Source organism: Hevea brasiliensis, chromosome 16 (genome assembly GCF_030052815.1).
Source record: "Hevea brasiliensis isolate MT/VB/25A 57/8 chromosome 16, ASM3005281v1, whole genome shotgun sequence".
In the NCBI taxonomy this organism is placed as follows: domain Eukaryota; kingdom Viridiplantae; phylum Streptophyta; class Magnoliopsida; order Malpighiales; family Euphorbiaceae; genus Hevea; species Hevea brasiliensis.
This window is the reverse complement of record NC_079508.1, coordinates 54,659,108-54,665,107: the sequence shown is the minus strand read 5'-3', so window position 1 is coordinate 54,665,107 and position 6,000 is coordinate 54,659,108. Positions and strand designations below refer to the sequence as shown.

Genomic DNA, 6,000 nt, shown 5'->3' with positions numbered 1-6,000 from the left:
TCTGAGAAGATGATTTTCAAAATGTTTCCTTTTCGTTGTTTTACCTTATTCTGTGCTGCTGCTTTAGTATTGTAATCTGTCAGTGCTTCGATGGTTTTCGTATTTACACTTTTCTGGAAGCATAATATCAACATGCCATCATTTGATGACATTAAAATTCCATTGAGCTCTTCAACTTTCACTATTATTCTGTTCTGGGAATGAGAACATGAAAAGCTGACAAGGAGATTAGGCCTACTGCTGAATTAGCAATTAATGAACAGTGTCAACGCAACTGTAAGAAGCACGCTGAGGTGCTTACAAAAGAAAACTTATTCAATAAGAAGATAGTAATGTTAACAAGCTTATAGACATTTTAACAAGAAAATCTAAATGAGAATTTATATTAAAAAATATAAACTTGCAAAATAAGGAGAAAAAAAAAACAACATGAGATAAGAAAGATGATTTTTTGGGACTTATTACTTTCATTCTCTTGACAAAATCCACAGCGGGCTCAAAGAATGATCTGATCAAATTTGTTAATCATTTTGCAACTAAAATTCAATTCAGCGCTTCAAATTCAATAGCCGAGTACCTTGCTAACCCAATGTGCTTCAAATTTATTTATAGGGACGGCAACGGGTCGAGTTTTTGCGGGTATCCGATCCGATCGAACCCTAATAGAACGGGTTTGGGTAGTATATAATCGGGTTTGAGATGTATTTGGGTTTAAAATTTAATACCCATGGCGGGTTCGGATCGGGTTCGGGTTGTATATGTTGGATATTTGTTACTGAAACCCGTTTATATAAATATTTAATTAAATATAAAAAATATATATATATTTTTAATAATATTTATAAATTTTTATATATTTTATTTTATATAAAATAAAATTAAAATATTTTATGAAATTATTAAATTTTTAAAATATAAATTATTAATAAAAATAATTTTTTATATAGATTATTAATTAAATATAGAAAATTAAACAGGTTCAGATATTTTTCGGGTAATAATAATTGGGTTTGAGTATTTTTCTGATAATAACCATCGGGTTTGGGACAAGTTTGATAGTTAAGAATAAATTTTAATTGGGTTTGAGACGAGTTCAAGTTTTGAGAATATTAATCGGGTTCGAATTTGGGTAGGATAATTTTCGTGGGTATCCTACTCGTTGCCATCCCTATATGCAGATATATAACTTCTTATATAGCTCAATTACTTATAATTTCATTTAAACACTTTGAAGTAGATTTGTTGGAAGTTGACATGATTTTTAACATGTGTACAGTAAAAGGAAAGAGCCATACCTAAGCATGGTGCAAGTATGACATTAGTTGAGAAAAGAAAGCAATATTTCCCTATAAAAAAGATGTTGTGCTGGAAAAAAGTGCAGAGAGAATGTGCAATTTGTGAGAGTTGGAGAGCTGAAAAAATAGGAAGAGAAGAAAGGAAAAAAAAAATCCATGTTTGTTTATGTATCCTCTATTTCTTATCAATCGGATTTGAGTTTTTCTTCTCTCCAACTTGTCTCTTTTTGCTATGTTAATTTTAAGTTTTTATAATGTCTTTGTAAAAGCTAAGAATCCACCTCTTTCTTCCTTGTTTTTCCTGCTGCATATTCTATAGAACTTGTATCTTTATTTTATGTTCTTAAGTTGTTTTTAAGCTCTCCTTTGTGTTAAAGCCATCTCCTCCATTTTCCAACAAGATTATTGACAGCAATAAATATGGTATTAACGTATCTGTAGAGGGGCAAAACAATCAATAGCTGGAGATATGGCTTTCGAGTGATGTTGCTCTAGTTATTCACTGGCAAAAGCCCTATAGATGAAAGTTTCATGGACCTACGTATATGGAAATTCAACAACAGTGCAGTTTCTTTGTTCTAAGCTACTTGAAGTCAGATTTAGTATCTGATTGACTGATCCATTAAAGTAGAGAAACCATTTAAATTCTTTAAATAATACTTTTCTTACAAATGAGAAGGCGAGTATATAAATTGTGGCTTTTTCCAGTCTTTTCCATTTTACTTGGTGTACAGTAGAATCTCTTAGAGAGAGGTATGGGTTCACTTGTTTTGGAATCCCATACTCTCACACAAATAAAATCTGCAACCAACATAAACTACATTACCAATACCCATATCAACGACTTAGAATGAAAAATATTCAACGGTTATATATTTAAGTTTGTTATAATATCCGATTTTTAGGATATTTGATTTTGCTATTTACTTTTAATTTTTTATTTAAAATATATTTTTTAATTTATAAATTAAATTAAAAATAAGTAGTTTATTATTTAATTAAAATTTGTCATTTATTAAAATTATAAAAAATATATAGTTAAGTGTTATAATTGTTTTTAAAAATTATTAGAATAAGATAATCTTTCACTTAGTCAAAAAATAATTTTAAAATAAGTCGTCGCTTGTGACTTTTGACTTATTTAATTTATTATTTAAACTTATAAGCCAAATCAAATATTTGATTTATTCACTTATAATAAGTAGTTAATAAGTAAGTTTAACTGACTTGTAAGTTAATTCAATCACACCTTTTATCTTCCAAAACACTTGGGAATTTCTGTCTATAAAAGCTACCCAGCATTTGTTTCATTTGTAGTTTTGAAAAGCAATTATTGATTGATCTTTCAGTCTCTTCACTTCCACGCACTTAATCCTTCTACTTTCTTTGCTTAATCTTATAGTTGCTTATTCTTCTTCTTCTAGACGCCCTTTTGTCATGGATGAGAGCTCTGCCTTGTTGCAATTCAAGGAAAGCCTTATCCTTGATAGTTCTGCTTCTTGCGATCCAAATGCACATCCAAAGGTGAAATCATGCAAGATTGGAGGAGATTGTTGCTCTTGGGAAGGTGTTGAATGCAATAAGGACACTGGTCATGTGAATAACCTTGACCTTGGCTGTAGCTGGCTTCATGGTTCAATCAACTCCAGTAGCAGCCTCTTTCGCCTTGTTCATCTTCGCAGTCTTAATCTTGCTGACAATGACTTCAATCAATCCATAATTCCTCCTAAGCTTCGTAACCTTTCGAGGTTGAGCTATCTTAACCTTTCTTTCTCTGACTTTTTTGGACAAATCCCACTTGAAATCTTTCAGCTGTCAAACTTAATGTCACTTGATCTCTCAGGAAATGCTTTGAAGCTCCAAAATCCAAGACTGGAAAGGGTAGTTGAGATGTTACCCCACTTGAGGCAACTTAGGTGAGGTTGACATATCTTCTACCATTCCTCAAAGCTTGCAAACTTTTGTTCTTTGACATCTCTAGTTCTTGAAGATTTGTAGCCTGTATGGAGAATTTCCCACAGGAATTTTCCAGCTGCCAAATCTTCAACTTCTCATCATACACTCTAATCCATTTCTCACAGGATATTTGCCATAATTTAACCAAAGCAGCCTTCTTGAATTGCTTTTTGTGGGGAATACCAGCTTTTCTGGTAATCTACCATATTCACTTGATAGCTTTAAGTCCTTGCATCAGCTGGATGCAAGTAATTTTCAGTTTTCAGGTCAAGTTCCGTCTTTACTAGCAAACCTTACTCAGCTAATTTACCTCTCAGTTGCCTTCAATAACTTTAGCAGTTGGACCTTGTCTTGGCTTGATAAACTAACCAAACTCTATTACTTGGATTTAGACCAAACCAATTTATATGGAGACATCCCATATTCATTTCAGAACCTGACACAGGCAGTACGCATTCGTACAAATCAACTTACAGGTCGATTTCCATCTTGGCTAGGGAACCTTACCCAATTAACAGTATTGGCACTTTCAGAGAATAAAATTTATGGTCCTGTCCCAGAGTCAGTTTCTAAGCTCATCAATCTTCAAATTTTTGAACTAGCAACCAATTCGTTTAGTGGCACTCTAAAATTTGACATGTTTCTAAACATGAAATACCTCTGGGACCTCCAGTTAACATATAACAATTTGCCAGTAGTTTTTTAATCTTAATGCCAATGCCACTGTTCCACAGCTAACCATTTTAGGACTAGGTTCATGTAACTTGACTGAATTCCCAGATTTTTTGCGTGGTGAAGATCATCTAGGGTTTTTAGTCCTTTCTGGCAACAACATTCATGGCAAGATACCCAAATGGATGGTGAAAGTAAGTAAGGAAACTCATTGGTCTTTAGAATTGGAGTCCAACTTTCTAACAGGTTTTGAGGAAACTCCAACAATTCTTCCCTGGGCTAGTCTAATGGTTCCGGACCTTTCATTTAATAATCTGCAACAAGGTTCACTGCCAATTCCATCAGCTTCTGTGTTTTACGATAATTGACTGGAAATTTCAGAAATGATATGGAATTTAACTTCTCTTTCAGTCCTTGATTTGTCAAATAATAATTTGAGTGGCATGCTTCCACGGTATTTATGCTACTTGGGCAATTCTTTATCAATACTAAATCTACGGAACAATCGACTTGGGGGCGCCATCGGTCCAACAGACACCAAGGGTTGTCAACTGACATTGCTTGATTTTAGTCAGAATCAGTTGGAGGGGCAAATACCAAGATCACTGGCCAATTGTACCATGCTAGAGACTCTTGATCTTGGAGACGATCTGATGCATGATACCTTTCCATCTTGGTTAGGCACTCTTCCAGAGTTAAGGGTTCTCATTTTGCTATCAAATGGGTTCTATGGTGCAACAGGAAACCTGAACAAACCCAGATTGACTTCCCTAAATTGCATATCATTGATCGATTCAATAGTTTTACAGGGAAGTTACCATCTGAACACTTTGAGAATTGGGTTGCCATGAAAGTTTTGGTTGCTGACCAGTTAAGGTATCTGCAATCAGATGCATGTTTCAAAATACGATGCTTTAAATGGTATATATGATTCGAATTGATACTCAATGACAATGTCAAACAAAGGCTCTATGACTAAATATGAGAAAATTCTCGAGTTCTTAATAGCCATTGATCTCTCTAGCAACAGGTTTGATAGTGAAATTCCTCCAGTCATTGGAACTTTGAAAGCACTTCTCTTGTTAAACATTTCCTACAATGATCTCAGAGGTCATATCCCACCAGAGCTTGGAGACATAATAGTGCTTGAATCTTTAAACCTTTCTGGGAACAAGCTTTCAGGAGAGATACCTAAACAGCTGATACAGCTCACTTTTCTGGCATTCTTGAATGTATCATATAATCATCTCACAGGTCCTACACCACAAGGGAACCAATTCAGTACCTTCGAAAACAATTCATTGGAGGGAAATTCTGGGCTCTGTGGGGAACCTTTGTCGAAGGAATTTTATGGTGATGACAATTACCAGCCACCATATTGCTTTTGAGAGAGCAGGAATAGTTTCTGAAGACATTCAGAGTGAGGCAAAAGAATAGGATTAATTTTTTTTTAAGATGATTAATTCAAATTTTTATATCATACATGACTGAATAATTATTGATTTTGATAAATGATTATGCTTGAATTGGAACCTCATATTCTCCATAGCATGCATATAGAGTCGAGAGTAGGCCCAAAAATTTTTGCTTGTGGGGAAATATTGTAATCATCTCCAAATTTTGTAAGCGCACACACTTGGAAGAATGTATTTACTATGCAGTCCAATTCCCTCTATTCGGCCACCATGCCGTCCTTGGCCTTTAGTAGTCAAAGTCTTTTGCAATTGCCATAAAAAAACTCTATAAAAAGCTCTCCAAGTTATTCTTGTAGACAGTACCTGCCTTCTATCCTTCAGAACATTATGTCAAGGGTAAAGCCACTTTCGGCTGAAAGTTAAAATGATAATGATGATAAATTACAAGTACCGAAGTATGGCCGTATATGCACGTGAAAGGAAGGTAGTGGAAATTGAGTCTGGACCCACATCTTCTTTCCATATCTGATAAGCTTTTGTCCAGCAAATAAATTGCTGTAAAATGGTTGCTTAACCATGTTGAAAACAGAGTGCCATATTAGCTGTATAAGTCGGTTATTTTAGCCACCGTAACCGACTCATATATATATAGAACTCTTGTA

At 34.2% G+C, this 6,000-nt stretch overlaps 1 pseudogene; it reads left to right on the top strand.

Moving 5' to 3' along the window:
- The first annotated feature begins 2,732 nt into the window (after positions 1 to 2,732).
- On the top strand, positions 2,733 to 5,311 carry LOC110634387 (receptor-like protein 9DC3; annotated as a pseudogene).
- Positions 5,312 to 6,000: the final 689 nt, after the last annotated feature.